Genomic DNA, 20,153 nt, shown 5'->3' with positions numbered 1-20,153 from the left:
TGGCCACGCATTGTTTATTTCACAATGAGCCCATGGTGGAGGCATCTGGAATGGAACATTCTGAGATAGGGCCTGTACATACATTAGGCAAAGAGGCACGCACTGAGGTCCTCTGGGTGCCAGTAGCCACAGGAAACACTCCGAGGAAATGCAAAATCATGGGAATGGTGGCCCAGGTGATGACAGAGCAAGAGGCAGCCGAGAAAGTGGGTGAGCTCCAGGCACCAGGGTGGGAACCTCACCTCCAAAACTCACCTGTGTAAGAACTTTGGGGACAATAATAGCATGCACCACATTAAGTTGTGACGATTAATAAATTTAACTAAAGCACTTAGAACAGTGTGTAGGATAAAGGAAGCACTGCATAATTGTTCGCTATTATTAAAAAATGAACCAGTCATTGGAAACTACAGAATAAAATGACAGAAAACACAAAACTAATGCAAAGTGATGACAAGTGCCAGGAATATCTATCTGAGTACACAGTTGTAGATTTAGGGATTCATGCTGGAGGCGGGTGACTCATGTTGCATATACATGTATTGCATTATCTTCTAGACAGTCCCAGAAGTGTCCTATAAAGGTAAGTTGCTATGCTAGCACCAATTTCCATAACAGGCTGGCCGCAGTGGCTCATGCCTGTAGTCCCAGCACTTTGGGAGGCCAAGGCAAGCGCATCGCCTGAGGTCAGGAGTTTGAGACCAGACTGACCAACATGGTGAAACCCCATCTCTACTAAAAATTCAAAAATTAACCAGGTGTGGTGGTGCCCACCTGTAACCTCAGCTACTCGGGAGGCTGAGGCAGGTGGAAGAATCGCTTGAATCCCGGAGATGGAGGTTGCAGTGAGCCGAGATCATGCCACTGCACTCCAGCCTGGGCAACAAAGTGAGACTGTCTCAACAACAACAACAACAAATTCCATTACAAAGATAAGTCTAGCACAGACTGGAAACCATTGCTTTCAGATCAGGGTAATCTTATCTCAGAGTCCCTGAGATACCTGGTCAAAGGGATCTGCCTTGGAGCCTCCCCGAGCTCTCTGGTGCCTCAGGTCATCTCAACTGAAAGCTGGGTGTTCCTGAAAACTCGCACTGCGTGTGCAGAATGAAACTGTAGTGTGTTTCTGTGTGTAGTTTGTTTCATCCACAGTTCTTGGATTTTTAATTTCAAACTCAAAGAGTGTCTTTTTTGAGAGATGCTGTTTAGCATCAAATCACCACTCAGTATTTCTCCCTGTAAGGTTGTCTTGATATTGTTTTTTTTGTTTGTTTGTTTTTTGTTTTTTTGAGACGGAGTCTTTGTCACTTGGGCTGGAGCACAGTGGCGCGATCTCCGCTTCCTGCAACCTCCACCTCCTGGGTTCAAGCGATTCTCCTGTCTCAGCCTCCCAAGTAGCTGGGACTACAGTGTACACCACCATGCCCAGCTAATTTTTGTATTTTTAGTACAGATGGAGTTTCACAATGTTGGCCAGGATGGTCTCGATTTCTTGACCTCATGATCCACCTGCCTCAGCCTCCCAAAGTGCTGGGATTACAAGCGTGAGCCACTGCACCCAGCCTGTATTTTTTTTCATTACAAAATTATTATTACATGGTTACATGTCCATTACAGAAAGTAAAAAAGGCAAAAAAGAAAACATAAAAACTACCATCTAGAAACAATTTTGCATCTTATTTCCACTTAAAAATATATGATGAGCATCTTTCCATGTCAGTAGATTTCTAAAGTGACATTTTTTCAGGAATTCATTATGATCTACTGTATGCTAATTAATTTAATAAATGTTTCTTTTACATTTCCATATGTAATTTAAAAGTCCAGGCCATGAACAGTGGCTCATGCCTATAATCCCAACACTTTAAGAGGCTGAAGTGAGTGGATCACTTGAGATCAGGAGTTTGAGACCAGCCTAGGCAACATGGTAAAACTGCATTTTTACAAAAAATACAAAAATTAGCTGGGCGTGGTGGTGGGTGCCTATAATCCCAGCTACTCGGGATGCTGAGGCAGGTGAATTGCTTGAACCCAGGAAGTGGAGGTTGCAGTGAGCCAAGATTGTACCACTGGACTCCAGTCTGGGCAACAGAGCAAGACTCCATTTCAAAGAAATAATAATAAATAAAATCAAGATAGTTACGGGCAAAGGGGAGTGGGTTGGTCACCCTGCCTGTGAGTAGCAGGTCGCAAGAAGCAACGTGCACTCACAGGCCCCCTTGTAGGCTCAGCACCCTTTGGCTCAGGTTGCTTACTTAACAAGCTCCTACTCATCTCTGAAATTTACCCCTATCCTCCCTCAAGCCAAACTAATTAAGAGGCTGACACTTCCCACACGGATGCCTCCCAAAGAAGCTTATCCCACTAAAAACAGGATCAACTGAAGCCTGGCAAGGCTTACCTGCCACGTGGTATTTGAGAATCTCTCAATTCTGAAACAGCTCTCTTTTAGCATCTGGCTTTATCTTCAGGACCATTTTTCACAAAGGCATTTAGATGTCATGATTTCACTGGAGTTCCGGGTAGCCATCACTGAGTCTCCATTTTCTCCAGCTGATTTTCCAGGAATGAGCTCCCCGTGGGTCTCTAGGCTTGGCATGCTCTTCCCACACATCGGCCGGCTTCCTCCCTTCCTGAAGGCCTCTCAGGTCAACCCATCACATCCATAGTGCTCACCTATATCTACACATATTATACATTTTACTTATGTATTAGGTTTTTGCTGGTCTCCCCAGCTAGAGTGCTAACTAACTCCATGAGGGCAGTTCCTTGCTGTATTTGTTGATTTCATGGATGAGTAGAGGCCAATCATCAATAATCATCAGTTAAGGGGCTCACTCCATCCCCCTTCATTGCCCACCCACCTTGGATCTGTGCAAAACAATTTGAAACTGTGGGATTGTAGAACCACACATGCCAAGTGCCACCAAAGAAACTATCAGTTAGACAAACTGCCATCGTTCCTTTTAATTTGGGTGTAACTGAAAAGTCATTATCATTTGTTTTTCTTCTCTTGCTTTTCCTGCTTATGTATTGTTCTAGGCGAAGTTTTTTTAGTCACCAAGCTTTTTCATTCATTTTATCTTGGTAGCCCAAACAATGTTAGTTAAAATGGGTCTCCTAGTTGGTTTAGCAAATACTAGCTACCTCTTCTCTAAAGAATGCAATGCAGCACCTCCCACCAGTGGTTTTTTTTTTTTTTTTTTTGTCTCTGAAAGTAGTTGACAAATAACCCCTAGGGCAGCATAATTTCAACAATAACAGAAACATAAATGCAAAAACACTTTTCAGTTTCGAGTGTTTGCAGGAACTCTAAGCACCAGGAATAAGGCACAAGATGGGAATCAGAGACCCCACGATAGGATTCAGAGACACACACAGTGATCACATCCTTGTAAGTAAGTAACTCTGAACATAGCTCATTTCTACAGTGGGTCACCAAACACCAAGAAGCAGTTGGAAGCATGCCTAGCAGTTGATAACTGGTAGTGGCCTATCAACAGCATCATCCAATCATGTCAGAGGACGCTGGCCTCTCATTCAACCCCTTAGGAGAGTCATGATTGCTTATCAGGTTCATGTGAAAGAGTGAATGACAAGAGGACAGCAACAAGGTCCTATGGTTCCCAGACCTGCTTCACAGGTACCGCAAAACTTTTATTTGAATTGGCTCATGCATGCGTGTTTATTCCTGTCCCTGATGGTGACACTGATATGGAAAAAAGTATTACAGAAATGGCAGTTGCAAAGTTGGCCATGCCATGGTCATGCAAGGGAACCATGCTGGTCTGAAAATTCTTTCGTAATAACATTATGAAATCAGAGAATCCCAGAACTCAAGTGTGTTCATGAAGATTGGAAACCGCAGTCCGTTCCAGGGGCCAGCAAATGCTCCTGTACAAACTGGATAGCAGATAATTTAGGCTTTGCAGGCCATAAGTCTCTACTTACGTGATAAATGGATGTGACCAAGGAGTAAGAGAGGAATCTGGGATACGTCTTAAGTTCTTCCTGGATGGCTGTGGGCCTGGAGTCCTGTGAGCCAAGCTGCAGAGCACAGGAGCAGAGCCAGAGCCAAGTTTGCGTGTGAGACTCGGGGATGGCGGGAAAAAGGTGGCTCTATTTGCACCTGCTGGAATCTGACAGTCTGTGAGACCTCCAATGGTCAGGTTCAGTAAACACTTGAATCTTAGGAGAAAAGTCCTAGAAATACTTTTTATGGAGCTCTTTGTGTTACCAATGAATCATTTTTAATAAATAGACTCTTCAAAATAATAATTTTAGATGGTAGCTTAAAATTGTAAAGAAACGACTCGAGAATTTGTGATGTCAACCTACTTGTACAAGATTAGAAGTACATCTCTAATTGCTTATTTTAGAATAAATATTTTCCTTCCAAATTAATAATCTGATCAGAGGTGAACAGATAATTTCAGTGATAAGAACAGAAGCCACGGCTAAAGGACAGATGGTAAACATGGATTCCCAGGGAATCAATCCAAAGAAATAAGTAACACAAACAAACCAACCCTGGAGAAATTACATTTACAGTACATAAGGGAAAAAAAAAAATTAGGAGGCTGGGGAAGAGAGGTTGGAAGAGGCAGAAGAGTGCTTCTCACCTGGTTTTACAGAGCAGAGTTGATCCAGATTGTCTACAATTTAAACCTGTGGCTAAAAGAGTATAGTCTTGACCCCTTCGTGGTTATTGTAATTACGTAACATTAGAGGCAATTTTAGGGGACTAATCTGAAGAAATACTTACACAATTTTAGCAGTCCAGTCCATTTCATTTGTTTTATTTTTCTTCTAATTTCCTAAGAAACAAAATTATATATACATATATTATATATATATATATAACATATATATATTCTTTTGAGATGAAGTCTCTCTCTGTCACCCAGGTTGGAGTGCAGTGGTGTGATCTCGGCTCGCTGCAACCTCTGCCTCCCAGGTTCAAGTGATTCTCCTGCCTCAGACTCCCAAATAGCTGGGATTACAGGTGCCTGCCACCACACCCAGCTAATGTTTGCATTTTTAGTAGAGACAGGGTTTCACCATGTTGGCCAGGCTGGTCTCAAACTCCTGACTTCATGATCCACCCGCCTCTGCCTCCGAAAGTGCTGGGATTACAAGTGTGAGCCACTGTACCTGGCCAAAAATTATTATTTAACATGAAAAAAAGAGCACATATAGTATGATCTCCTTTTTACAAAATAAAATCATTGTTTTTTGGGTTTCTAGCCACCATCCATCTATCCTTCCATCTGTATGCTTGGCAAACATCGATGACTGGAATGATGCTTACCAAAGGTGATACTGGCTTTTTGGATGGTGGTGAAATTCGGGATGACTTTTCTTTTCTTCTTTATGCTTTTCTATATCACTTGAATATTTTTATAACAAGGATGCATTATTTTCAAAGACAAAAATGAAAGTCATTACTTAAAAGAGAGAAGGCCAATAGAAATCTATCGACCAGCTTCCTTTGCGAATACGTGGTAGGGAGTTCTTACTGGGGTTCACGTGGGGAATATGGCTACACTACAGTCTCCACTTGCGTAGTCCTCAAAGGTAGAGAAGTCCTCAAAGGTAGAGAAGTCCAGGGTGCCCCAGGTGTTCTGTTAGAGTTGAAGGTGCTTCTGTTGACTTAAATATCTTCCAATGGGTCTGAGTAGTGAGTGAACTATCACCAGGCCCTCACACACCAGGGGGTGGCATGGATGGTCACTGTGCAGATCCGATGGTGCACCTGAGGATATCTCAGGGCCTTTTGGATCAAACAATTCTATAAAGACTCTCAGGCCACAAAACCTTTTCAACTGCTGAATTTCCTTTCCTATGCCTTGCTATATCTCTATATTAATACTTGTTATTTGTACTAAATTTTGCTTGTACCACATGTGCATAAGCTACATTATTTGCAAATGGCCCAAAGAATTGAATCCCTACACATGTATTATAACTTACACGTGGACGTTTCAAATGAAGAATGGTAAAACCTGTTTCAACAAAATGTATGAACCTTGAAAACATTCTGCAAAGAGAAAGAAGCCAGACACAAAGGACCACGTACTTAATGTATGATTCCATTTATATGAATGGTACAGAATAGACAGAAAGTAGATTAGTGGTTGCCTACAGCTGGGCAGAGGAGGGAATGGAAGTGACTGCTAATGGCCACAGGGTTTCCTTTAGGGGTGATAGCAATCTGTGAATATATTAAAAACTATTGAATTATACACTTCAGTGGATAAATTGTATATGTTGGATCCTATCTGAATTAAGCTGTCACGAAAAATGAATGAATGGAAGATAGAGAAGTAAACAACAAATATGACCTTAATTTTCTCTTTTTTTGAGACAGGGTCTCACTCTGTTGCCCAGGCTGGAGTGCAGTGACACAAAGTGGCACAATCACAGCTCACTATAGCCTTGACCTCCCAGACTCAAGCTATCCTCCAGCCTCCTAAGTAGCTGGGACTACAGGTGTGTGCCACCATGCTTGGCTAATTTTTTTTTTTTTTTTTTTGTAGAGACAGGGTCTCACTTTGTTGCCCTGGCTGGTCTGGAACTCCTGGGCTCAGGTGATCCTCCTGCCTCAGCCTCCCAAAGTGTTGGATTTACAGGCATGAGACACCATGCTCAGTGAACCCTAATTTTGAGGGGTACTTGATGGTAGGAGAGATAAAAGGTGGCGGCGAGGTGTTTGTTTTAAGCCTGTAGCACATTTATGACTACAGAGCAGTAGCCAGAAGTTGAAAGTACAGAGGAGCAAATAAATGCTCTAGAAGACATAGGATTGGCTCAAGGAGGACTAGCCTCAGGCAAGAAGAAAGCCAGTAGGACGCTCAAGTGCCTATTCTCTGCTCTGCTCACTGTTGTCCCTGCCATGAAAACCAGTTGTTTTTTGAATGAAACCAATCCTGCTGCCGCAGCCAGAGCAGATGAGAGCAGAGACAGTGCCTGATGCCACAGCTGCCCACCAGTGATGCTCCAGGTGGAGGGGCTGCTGCTGGAAAAGGATGACCTTGGGAGAAATTCTGTGGAATCCAGAGGACCCACGTGCCTTGGAGCAGAGCTGCAGCTGCACCCTGACAGGAATACCGTGTCCATCCTCTCCCCTCCACTCTCTCACCTTCCTCCACACCCGCAACAAGGCTTTGGGGACCCTAGTTTTCATTCAGTTCCACAGAATATCAGTGGTGGGTCATGAACATGGAAAAGATGCTCACGTGAGGAAAGAGAATCAGCAAATCAATCAATTGCATCTTATAGACATTTCCAGTCTCATACCAGTGTAGTCTTTTGCCTTCATTACATATGGAGAAGTAATTTAAGTGAGCCTGGCTTCCTCTTAGAAATCAAAGCCATTTTCAGTATTCAAATAATTATCTTTAAAATAGTTTCCTAACAGTGAACTCTAATAACATATGTTCAAAAGAAATAGAAATCTTGAATCTCCTCATACTCTTTCCTGGAATCAGTTGGTATTCCGGGTAAAAACAGCACCCACATGGTTGAAGCCTGAACCCCCTAGGCACTGAGTAAATGCACCTTAACTTTTACTCTGTTAGAGAAGAGAACACATGATCGAGCTATGTTTTCTAGTGTTCTAGAGTTTGGGTGCTGAGCTCTTCACTTTAGACAGACACGGTCACCATAGGGCCTGCACACACATCTTCACAAATGAATGAGTGGATGCAGGTAAATGGCAAAGGCCTTTCCCGACCAAAGGAAAAACACTTGATTTAGCACTTTAAGATCAATGAAACAAATTTCTCAAACCACTTTTAATGAGTGGGAAAAGAATGTGTTTATAAGTAATTGAGTTAATAAATTATTTCTAGTTCAACAACGTGCTTAAACGTCCTCGGTGAAACAGTGTTTGGTCCAGACAGTAGTGGCAGATGTGCCTGGAAAAAGAAAAGATCAGCGAGAAGGAAGAGACTGGAGGGCGTGGAGGCTGTGGGTCTGACACTCAGCACTGCAGAAGTGCGGCAAGAGGATGGCAGGTAGCGAGGGATGCAGCAGGGAAGAGAGCAGACACCTGTACCAGCAACCAGGCCCCATGTCCAAGCATTCCCATTTCATCCTCACAACAATCGGATACATAGCATTTTTATTATTCCCATTTTATAGGTGAGTAGAAATGATTCCACCAAGTTAAGCAATTGACACCCAGGCCATCTTATGTGGAAAGCATTTGGGGGAAAAAAAAAAAAAATGGCAGACCTAGGTATCCAAATAGACGTGATGATGAAGACGGCCCAAGTCATGAGGATAGACATCACTGAATAAAACTAGACAGGTGGGGAGGTGGAGGCAGCATTTTGTCCTTTATGAATAAGAGCCAAACTCCTCCACATGCTTCAAGGCTCTGTAAGATCCACTGCAGTTCCCTTTCCAGGCACTTCTGTGAATTCTCCTCACGTGTTCCAGGCTCTGGCCTTTAAGAAAGCACAGTTTAATTTTTAGTAATTTCAAATCACGATAAATGAGGGGCAGGGAGGAAAGGAAAGAAGGGATAAAAGTGAAAACATTATTTTGCAGACTTGTAGCCAAGAAAATTTTAACATTCAGTCCAAACTAGAAAACAAAGAAAACTTTAAGCATTAGGCAAGACTAGAATCTAATAACAGGTGTACTATAGTTCATTTTAAAATATAATTTTTCTTTCCCCAGTACCCGTTTTCACTAAAGACAAATAACAGGACAAATTTATGTTTAAACTAAGTGTTAGTCTTTTTATGCTTGGCCTGAGTGTTTGCATAAAGTCAGCAAGAATAATTATTTGCCACAACTGCCTTTGCTGGAACTTTGTTCCATAGGGAATCTCAGGTTACACTTCAAAGACTTGAGCCGAGCCACAGATTTATCTGTGCCTGCAAATACCTGTATTAATTGGGTGAACTCCTCACCGAAGTCCCAAGATAATTTGGTGCTCCTGGGCCTGTCAGAAAGTGACATTCTTTACTTACCACAGGTCAGGAACCTGTACAAGAACTGGGTAGACAAGGTATGAGGCCAGCTTTCCAAAGGGGCTTTTATTGGCTTTCTAAGTCAACTTTGATTCCTTAAAGCAGTTTCTTTATATCTGAAAGTATACAATTCCAATCAAAGCCTTGGTAAAATAACCATTGTCTTCAACTATGTCCTGTTACAAAAGAAAACAGATTATTGTTGAATTATGCAAATAATTATACTGATATAAATTAAGTATGCTTGCAAATAGCTTTCAAATTCAGAGGAATTAGGTAGAGAGAAATATGCTTTAGATTTTGCTCACAGGAGTGTAGTTAACCCAATTGTTAAAAGCTGTAAATAGTTCAAAGAAAAGGGGTTTTCTGGACTCAGAAACAAAATAATTGGTAATGTTTCAAACAAAGTCAAAAAAAGATTATTTCAGTTTTCCATTAGTTTAGTCTAGATAGTTAACTCTTGTTCTGTTCAACGTTTTTGAATACATTAGCTCTCTATGAGAGTCTTGAAAGTTTCTCCTCTATTCTAGTGTCACAGTCTCCAAAGTTACTAGACACTTGCCTTCAAGAGCACCTGTCAGAGTCCTATAGCTGATTATAAAACCACCTTTTGAAAAGGATATGAGCACAACAATTGTGGATAACAAAAGTCTTAAAACAGTCTTTTAAACACAATTGACAAGGAAATTTGGTTACTTCTATGGCATATAACAATTTTACATAATAATTACTACTGATAATATATAGTAGGACATATCAGAATCACAACAATCTCATAACATTCTGGAACACATACTAATAACACACTTACATAAATATAATCCAAAGAAGGTTAAATGCCATTTCATATTTGACAATAGTTCCTATATGATAGTATTCTATCAAATAAGTTGAGTATGTCTCTTTTGGACTTCAGGGGATCTAACATCAAAAGATTAATGAGGACCAAAGTTTGAATCGGTTTTTTGAAAGTTTGTTAAATATAAAAACCTTCGGCCTCGCACAGTGGCTCACACCTGTAATCCCAGCACTTTGAGAGGCTGAGATGGGCAGATCACGAGGTCAGGAGTTCAAGACCAACTAGACCAACACGGTGAAACCCCATCTCTACTAAAAATACAAAAATTAGCTGGGCATGGTGGCACACACCTGTAATCCCAGCTACTTAGGAGGCTAAGGCAGGAGAATCGCTTGAACCCAGGAGGCGGAAGTTGCAGTGAGCCAAGATCCCACCACTGCACTCCAGCCTGGGCAACAGAGCAAGACTCCATCTCAAAAAACAAAACAAAGCAACAACAACAACAAAAAGTCGGGCGTGGTGGCTCACGCCTGTAATCCCAGCACTTTGGGAGGCCGAGGAGGGCGGATCACCTGAGGTCGGGAGCTCAAGACCAGCCTGACCAATATGGAGAAACCCCGTGTCTACTAAAAATACAAATTTAGCCAGGCATGGTGGTGCATGCCTGTAATCCCAGCTACTCGGGAGGCTGAGGCAGGAGAATCGCTTGAATCCGGGAGGTGGAGGTTGCAGTGAGCCGAGATCACACCACTGCACTCCAGCCTGGGCAACAAGAGTGAAACTCTGTCTCAAAAAAAAAAAAACAGTTTAAAACACCTCACATCACAAAATAGAATTACAGGTCACTGTAAAATAAGACATTCATTAAGCCAAAGTAATAACGCAAAGATTTAAACAACAACAACAAAAAAAAACCTTAATTTTTTGAGAGAGGAGACTTAATTTCCCAAACAATAAGCCTTAAAAAAGATAGCATGAGGCCAATTAATACCCATTTCAAAATTTTATAAACAAATTTATTAAATTTTAATTATCTTGACCATAAGATATAATTTCTATAAATTCGTAATAAACTTTACAATGTTCTTGTTAAGGAGTGGGTGGATGCTCCTAGAACACCTTGTCAATCTGCCACTGGGCCCAGAAGCTGGTCTTGCATCAGTATGTCTCCAGTATTAATGGTTAATTTACAGAGAAACTGAACTAATTTTTTCTCTCAAAATTGGCACTTCCAATCTCATGTACCCACCTCTTCCACAGCAGTTCCTGGGCCTTGAGGAGTTGAATAGTTACAACTTCTGGCCTTGTGTCTTATGAACATAGTTTATTATGATTGGCATCTTCTACCGGGTCTGAAGATGAGGCTTTAACTGCTTTCACTGTTTATGATTTAGCAGCACTCGATGTCCTTTTTAGACCCAGGAGTCAAAGCCCTGTAACTTAGTGGCACAAGGACTTTAAAAGCAAAAAACAAAAAGTTACATGGATGTAACAACCTTAAGTTTAAAAAAACCTCAGTTTTTTTTTCCCTAAGCAAAATCAGAACTCAATAACAATGGTGTAGGAATTATTTCAATAAAACATAAAATTTGTCTGTTAGGCCAGTTACCAAAAGGCAAAGAGAAGACCTTCTACAGTGTGATTGCTGTTCCCTCTGGGGAATCCATTTAGGTAACCTGCAAGTCAAAACTAATGAAAAGAGTGCTTCAGTTACACATAAGAAGAGTGTTTCCTGGGTAATAAGTGCAAATTTTCAGGTCCATAGTACAATTTAAAGCCAGGAGCACAGAATGTTATGTTGGAAGAAAACAGTTCCTTTAGAACTTTAAGATAAAACATTTTTAGCATCAAGCTACAACAAATAGTTAGATCCCAAGAAAAAAAATTCCAGGAGGTGAAAATGAGTTGAAGGACAGACTAATTATCTCAGGCCTTTTCAAAGGGGAGGGAAAGCCGAAAACAGCAAGACACAATAAGAGTTGAACTTTGGGTTAAAAAAAAAAATGGAATCTCTTGTAACTTTATTAAGAGTCAAGTAGTACATTTAAAAATGTCATTGTTCTAACCAATTATTTAGTGTATAAGTATATTTTTATATCAAACCCAATCTCTAGAAAGACTATTATAAATAATTTCCCTTTAATTATAGAAAACTCGATACAAGTCATTTATACATGCTTAGACTTCCCGTTTTATTCTAGACATCTCTCCTTCTCAAATAACCAGTCACTTCCTGCCAGCAGAAAATAGTAGAAAGAAATAATAAAGAAAAAAGATAACAAAAAAGAAAAAAAAAGAAAATGAAACAGTCATTTTATTTTAGAACAAAATTTTGCTATACAAGACTTTTTTCTCATACAAAATTATTTTCCTTTTAACCTTTCTTGCCAAAAAAAAAGGTGGTTACTTTCGTCTTGTTTCATAAATAACTTTTTCTTTTTTTTCTTTTGAGAGCTCTGTCGCCTGGGCTGGAGTACAGTGGTGCGATCTTGGTTCACTGCAACCTCTGCTTTCTAGGTTCAAGAGATTCCCCTCCCTCAGCCTCCCGAGTAGCTGGGATTACAGGCATGCCCCACCACACCTGGGTAAATTTTGAATTTTTAGTAGAGACAGGTTTTCACCATGTTGGCCAGGCTGGTCTTCAACTCCTGATCTCAAGTGATCAACCTGCCTCAGCCTCCCGAAGTGCTGGGATTACAGGCATGAGACACTGCGCTTGGCCATCATAAATAAATTTTAAATAATCTCTGAATTAGATAAAAATTATTTTCATTTAACAACACTTTTTTTAGAAAAATGTTTTCCTATAATTTTTTAAAAATTGGAAGTTAGACATTTAATTAGACTGTTATTTAACTTAATATAACTTTAAGTTTTAAACTATGTGACAAATTTATGTACAGACATTTATGCCATTACACTTACCTAATTAACGTTTTAAAATAGCTTACTCAGATTACTTATGAAAACTACAATAGTTATCATTTGAAGTTATTTCCCCATTAAGTTTTTCATAGCCTGTGAATTTAAGGTTTTCCTAAGAAAATCTGAAGGTTACATAAATGAGGTGTTTTTTTCTTCTGTTTTGCCAGTAACTCAGGATTCAGCTGTTTTCATTAACCAGAGTTAAATGTCTTATTTGTTAAATTTTACGCAAAGATAATTCTCTTTCGGACTGTGTTGTTTTGTTTTGTTTTTTTGAGACGGAGTCTTGCTCTGTGGCCCAGGCTGGAGTACAGTGGCGTGATCTCGGCTCACTGCAAGCTTTGCCTCCCGGGTTCACGCCATTCTCCTGCCTCAGCCTCCTGAGTAGCTGGGATTACAGGCACTCGCCACCATGCCCGGCTAGTTTTTTGTATTTTTAGTAGAGATGGGGGTTTCACCGTGTTAGCCAGGATGGTCTCGATCTCCTGACCTCGTGATCCACCTGTCTCGGCCTTCCAAAGTGCTGGGATTACAGGCGTGAGCCACCGTGCCCGGCCCGGACTGTGTTCATAGCTTTATAACCCTCCTGCCAAATTTTGACACCTAGCAGAGATAAATATAAAAATACTTGACCAAGGCCGGGCGTGGTGGCTCACGCCTGTAATCCTAGCATTTTGGGAGGCCAAGGTGGATGGATCACCTGAGGTTGCGAGTTTGAGACCAGCCTGACCAAGATGGAGAAACCCCATCTGTACTAAAAATACAAAATTAGCAGGGCGCATGCCTGTAATCCCAGCTACTCTGGAGGCTGAGGCAGGAGAATAGCTTGAACTCGGGAGGAGGTTGTTAAAGTCTCCATTTCTTCTAATAAGGGATTTGATTTAAGTGCTTGTGGAATGCTGAGAAAAGTAAAAACACCTTCAAATAAGAAGAGAAACAGGCGATGACTTAATGCTTGCTTGGACCAGTATAAGCTTATCTGGGAAATATTTAGGCTAAATTGTTGGAGCTAAGAACATAAAGAACATTGATTTCTTTATTATGGCTAGCAGATATTTAAGAATGTTAGCATAGGTCTTTGAATAAGTTTTGCTTCTAAGAGAAGTTACTATTTATTCCTAATTAGATGGGGAGGAAAGTCTTTGAAGAGGAACCTCTACTTTACTTTTTACACCTGTTTTAGGTTTATAGGCAATTATAAGCCAGGTAGCCCTAAGTTTGCATATTAAGGAAACAGCTCTTAGGGGGAAAAAATCAGATGTCAAAGTTTACATCTCAAAGTACAGAGGGAAAGAGTCTGATGTGCTAGAGAGAGATTAAGAACAGATGCCAAATCAAACATGAAACTATAGAAATCTTTCATAGGATTTTATAAGGAGACCAATGTGATTTAGATAGGTAGTTCTAAATTTAGTCTCTATCTTTTAACTGGATCTCTGAGCTCTGGGCAGAGCCCACACTGAATCCTGTGTCTCCCAAAACAGATAATTCTTATGAGACTAGAACACATGATGCCTTTACAGTGCACTTATTTTTTAATAAAGACACTTCTGTAAGTGTCTAAACTACACTCTTCCTTAAGTAAAACACCCAAGAATAGTCTCTGCCGAAGTAACTATTTTAGTCAGGGAAAAAAAAAAAAAAAAAATCAGGTAACGCAATACCAAAGCAAGCAATTTAAGATATGGGGTGAACTTGTCTGTTTACACTTTTAGGGTTCCAAAATAAAAAGCAGAGGCTTCACCCCAAAGGGGAGGCTGATACCTTCTCTGTTTTCTTTAAGGAAGCACAGGCTGTAAGTGTTTTGGTCTTTCATATAGCAATGTGTCAAGAACAACGAGAGGCAGCAAAAGTTAATGTAGAAAACAGATTTCAGTCGACTGAGAAGCAAAAAAGGGAAAACACTTTTCTTGTAAAAACAAGGTTCTACGAGAGGGAAAAAAGGATCTTTTAAATACACATACATACACACACACACACACACCCCTTGGATATTAGCTTTTAATTAAGCTAACTTTTAACCACTGAGCTCCTTAAAACAAATTTTTTAAATCTTATTACCATATTTTAGCTGGGACAAATTGCTGATATTTCAAAAGTAGCACAAATATCAAACCGAAAAGGACTTGATTTAGGAACCAAACCCAGGCTGTTGTAGTGGAAAAAAAAGGCACAACTAAGCTACTGAACTGTGGGGCGACAGCCACGGCTCTTTCAGTCTGGCTAGCAAAAACGTGGCCTTGTTATGGAAATAAAGCCCCTAGGATAGTCAAAATCAAAAATCGTTCCCTTTTTTCCCTTTTGCTGGCCATTTTTTTCTTTTCCCTTTTTTTTTTCCAGCTGCAGGAACGTAGCCAAGTCAGAGGCCTTGTTCCCCATCATTTGAAACTTTTCTTTGGATTTGATCAAGTTGGATGGCGTTGGTCAAACCCAATGGGAAAAAGACCAAACAATAAAAAAACAGAAACAAATAACAACAACAAAAGAGTTAAGCAAAACAAACAATTGCCCAATTTATACGATTACTGAGCGCTCTAATGGTAAGGTGCTCTAAAGGCAAAGCTGGTTGTTAATCTTAACTTTAGTCATAAGAAGGATTTCCAAGACAAAAAAAAAAAAAAAATCAGCTACTTACCTAGGAATGGGTCCCAGGTTGAAGACTGCTCTCTACCATGCTAGAAACAGGGGAAAAATTCAAGCTCCCCTTGCCTGGTGGAAGTGAGCTGCAAGTCCAGAAAGGGGTTGCTTACCTTCCATCATCATGGAAGCAGGAAAACTTGCCTTCATTGATGGAAGCAAGCAAAACTCCACAAAAGGACTTGCACAGCAAAATAAACTTTAGAACTTGACCAAATTTTCAGAGAACAGTGATACTCTGGAGGGAGGGGGCGCCCCGGCCTCAGTAAATTTTCCTGTTGGTTTGAGCCATAGGGATAGCTCCAGCTGGTACCAAGCAATGACCAGAGATTTGTCAAAGGTCAGGGGCCCCTCCACTTACAATCCCTTCATCATTACCAATTTGTAAACCCAAAGTATCCTAGACAGGTCTCAATCCATTTAGAAAGTTTATTTTGCCAAGGTTAAGGGTGTGCCTGTGACAAAGCCTCAGGAAGTCCTACAGTGGTACTTCTGAAATAGCAGCAATTTGTCCTAGCCGAAATATAGTATGAGATTTAAAAAGATTTTTTTAAAAGAAGCTCAATGGTTAAAAATCAGCTTAATTAAAAGCTAACATCCAAGATATGTGTGTGTGTGTGTGTGTGTGTGTGTGTGTGTGTGTGTGTGTGTATGTATGTATTTAAAAGGCCTTCATGTTTTTGTTTTTCTTTTTTCTCTCCTAGGACTTTGTCCTATTTTTTTTCTTTTTTTTTTTCTTTTTTGGGATGGAGTCTCACTCTGTCGCCCAGGCTGTAGTGCAGTGGCATGATCTCAGCTCACTGCAACCTCTGCTTCCCGGGTTCAAGCAATTCTCCTGCCTCAACCTCCTGCGTAACTGGGATTACAGGCACACGCCACCACGCCTGGCTAAGTTTTGTATTTTTAGTAGAGACAGGGTTTCACCATGTTGGTAAGGCTGGCCTCGAACTCCTGACCTCGTTATCTGCCCGCCTCAGCCTCCCAAAGTGCTGAGATTACACTTAAAAAAATTTTTTTAAGTGCACTGTAAAAACATCACATAGTCTAACCTCAAAATAATTATCCCTTTTTGGAAACCCAGGATTCAGCATAGGCTCTGCCCAGAACCCAGAGATCCAGTTAAAAGATAGAAAGTCACTATCTAAATAAAATTGGTCTTCTTATACAAACCTATGATACATTTCTATAATATTATGTTTGATTTAGCATCCATCTTTAATCTCCCTCTAACACCACCAGGCTTTTTCACTCTGTACCTTATGTAAATTTTGCTATTTGATTTTTACCTGAGTTGTTTTCTTTAATATGCAAATTTCAGGCTATTTAGTTGACAACTGCGTAGGATTGTGAAACAGGTTATCAAGAACCTGAAAGTTTAAGATAGGAAAAAATGGGGGGTCTTTATGAATCTATAAGATGTATTTCTATTGGCATGTCTAATACACGTATATTTATGTGTTGTGTACACAATGTTTCACTACTGAAAATATATAAAAGAGTTCTAATTAATTGGCTTGAAGAAAAATAAAAGCACTTAAATATTTTATCAGAAAAAGGAAAGACTAGTCAAATGCTTTTTCAAGTTTATGTGACTTAGGTAAAATATTTAATAAATAAGCTAGTTTTAAAATTATTGGTAAAGTAATAGAAACATCTTAAGAATTGCCAGCATACATTTTTGTTTGCATATATTAATCAAGCAATTTCATACTTATCCCTCCCAAATACTGGCAGGGATACTGTGTCAAAATTTGGCACAGGGGTTACAAAACTATAAACCCAGCACGAGACAGAATGATCCTTGTTTGTGTAATCTTTAATAAATGAAACATTAATATTGGTTAAAACAATAGCTACATCTTGAATTATTTAGTAAAATTACCATAACTTCAATCTTGTGGCTTTAAGCAGTCTAGTCCACAGGCAGTAAGGAGGTTTGTTTTGGAAAAGGACTGTTACTGTCTTTCTCTGAAAGCTAAACTCGAAACTGAGTTCCTCGCAAAATCCAGGAATGAACAAGGACAGCTTGGAGGTTAGAAGCAAGATGAAGTCATAGAACCAAGTTAGGTCATATCTTTTTCACTGTCTCAATTATAATTTTCCAGTGGTGGTTTCATAACTTTAAATCATGACTATTGCAGTTTTCATAAATAATCTAGGAAAACAATTAAAATAAAATAATTAGGTAAATGTAATGGGATAAATACTTGTAGACAAACTCATCATAATTTAGAATCTGAAGTTATATTAGGCCAGGCAAGGTAGCTCAGGCCTGTAATCCCAGCACTTTGGGAGGCCAAGATGAATGGATCACTTGAGGTCAGGAGTTCGAGACCAGCCTGGCCAACAAGGCAAAACCCATCTCTACTAAAAATACAAAAGTTAGCCAGGCATGGTGGTGCACACCTGTAGTCCCAGCTACTTGGGGAGGCTGAGGCAGGAGAATTACTTGAACCCAGGAGGCAGAGGTTGCAGTGAGCCGAGATCGTGCCACTGCACTCCAGCCTGGGTGACAGTAAGTATCCATCTCAAAAAAAAAAGGGGAGGGGGGAAGCTCAAAGAGGAATAATTTTATATAAGAAAGAATCTTGTATGGTAAATTTAGTCCTAAAATAAAATGACTAGTTGTTTAAGAAAGAGGGATGTTCCGTACCAACCAGAAAGTCCGGACATGTCATGAATGGTCTGTATAAGTCACAGTAAGAGGATTTATTTTAAAAAAACAACTTTTATATGATCAAATTGTTTATAATAAAAGGGAAATTATAATGATCTTCCTAGAGATTGGGCTTGATGTAAGAAAAACAACACATATACCCTAAATTATTGGTCAGAACAATGAGATTTTCTTAAGGGTTGATTTACTCTTAATAAATTACAAGAGATATTAATTTTTTTAACCCAAGTTCAACTTTTATTGCATCCCAGGTTTTTCAACTTTCTCTCCCCTTTTAAAGGCCATGTTTTCTTAAAGGTCTAAAGGAAATGTTTTCTTCCAACATAGTATTCTGTATACTACAGAAGTTTTTTCTTTTGCCCTTTGATAACTGGCCTAACAGATTTTATGTTTTATCAAAATGATTTCTATGCTATTATTATTAAGTTTGGTTTGCTTAGGAAAAAACGGAGACTGAAACTTTTTAAAATTAAGGTTATTACATCTGTGTATCTTTCTGTATGTGCTTTTAAAGTACTTGTGACATTAAGTTACAGGTCTTTGCCTCCTGGGTCTATAAAGGACACCAAGTCCTGCTAAATCTGAAACACTGACAGCAATTAAAGCTTCATCTTATTTATTTATTTATTTATTTATTTATTTATTTATTTATTTATTTTTGAGACGGAGTTTTACTCTTGTTGCCCAGTCTGGAGTGCAGTGGTGTCATCTTGGCTCACTGTGACCTCCGCCTCCCAGGTTCAAGCAATTCTCCTGCCTCAGCCTCCTGAATAGCTGGGATTACAGTCATGTGCCATAACGCCTGGCTAATTTTGTATTTTTAGTAGAGATGGGGTTTCTCCACATTGGTCAGGCTGGTCTTGAACTCCCAACCTTAGGTGATCTGCCCACCTCGGTCTCCCAAAATGCTGGGATTACAGGGTGTGAGCCACTGCGCCTGGTCAAAGCTTCATCTTTATTGATTGGCATTGTAGATGATGCCAATCAAAATAAACTACATTCCTGAGATACAGGGCCAGAAATTAAAGGCATTCAACTCCTTAAGGCCCAGGGGCTATCATGGAAGAGGTAGGCATGTGAGATTATAAGGGCCAATTTTACGAGATAAAGTAAGTTGTTTCTCTGTAAATTAATCATTAATGTCAAAGGCACACTGATGCAAGACCAGCATATGGACTCCTGTGTCAGAATAACAAGGTTTTCTTGAAACATTAACCAATTCCTTCATAAAGGTTATAAAGGTTATAAAAGGCTTATGGAAGTTACATCTTGTGATCAAGATTAAAATTGTATAGGTTGTTTACAAAATTCTGAAAAAAAAATTTAATTATCGAAAAGGCTAATCAGAAACTCAAAAGAATGTGACCATTTGTCTCCCACCTACCTGTGACTTGGAAGCCCCTTCCCTGCTTTCAGTCTTCCTGCCTTTGCTTTGAGTTGTCCCCACTTTCCAAACCAAACCAATGTACTTTTTACATTTATTGATTGATGGGTCATGTCTCCCTAAAATGTGTAAAACCAAGCTGTGCCCCGACCACCTTGGGTACGTGTCGTCAGGATGTCCTGAGGCTGTCACAGGTGCATGTCCTCAACCTTGCCAAAATAAACTTTTGAAATTAACTGAGAACTGTCTCAGATTTTCTGGGTCCACACTCTGATGAGTCCAACCTGGACTCACAAGATCACAGACATAAAGCTTGTGTCTCAGCCCTGCTTGGGTCTCAGCCCATGTTTTGCCCCCAAACATGGGTGTGTTCAAAGGACTGGAGCATCAGTGTGGTCCTGCCTGGGCCAGCAGTGAGGAGGGCTCCATCTGTCCAGCCATCATCGCCACAGACTTCTGGGAAAATCTCAGGCACCTGCCCCAAATACTGCTTCCCATGGGACAGTCTTCCTTCCCACCTGTACCCCAGATTCAGGTCAGAGTGCCGTGAACTCTTTGCAAAAGGACAGCTATGCAAAACCCCCGCTGCAGATTCACAAATCTATAAAAATCCATGCAAACTCCTCGTTGGCACATTTGTCCCGTGAATCCAAACTTACTTTCCTTTCTCTAACACAGGGTTTCTCAAGCTCAGCCATGTTGACATTTGAGCTGGAGAATTATTTCCTGTGGGGCTGTCCTGTCCAC

At 40.1% G+C, this 20,153-nt stretch overlaps 1 protein-coding gene across 1 annotated transcript in view; it reads left to right on the top strand.

Annotated features, from left to right (window-relative positions):
* PRKN (parkin RBR E3 ubiquitin protein ligase) overlaps positions 1-20,153 on the top strand; it is a 1,413,696-nt gene that overhangs the window by 1,382,509 nt on the left and 11,034 nt on the right. The gene's annotated exons all lie outside the window — the stretch shown is intronic.

This window comes from Papio anubis, chromosome 6 (assembly GCF_008728515.1).
Source record: "Papio anubis isolate 15944 chromosome 6, Panubis1.0, whole genome shotgun sequence".
In the NCBI taxonomy this organism is placed as follows: domain Eukaryota; kingdom Metazoa; phylum Chordata; class Mammalia; order Primates; family Cercopithecidae; genus Papio; species Papio anubis.
This window is presented reverse-complemented; position numbering and strand designations above follow the sequence as displayed.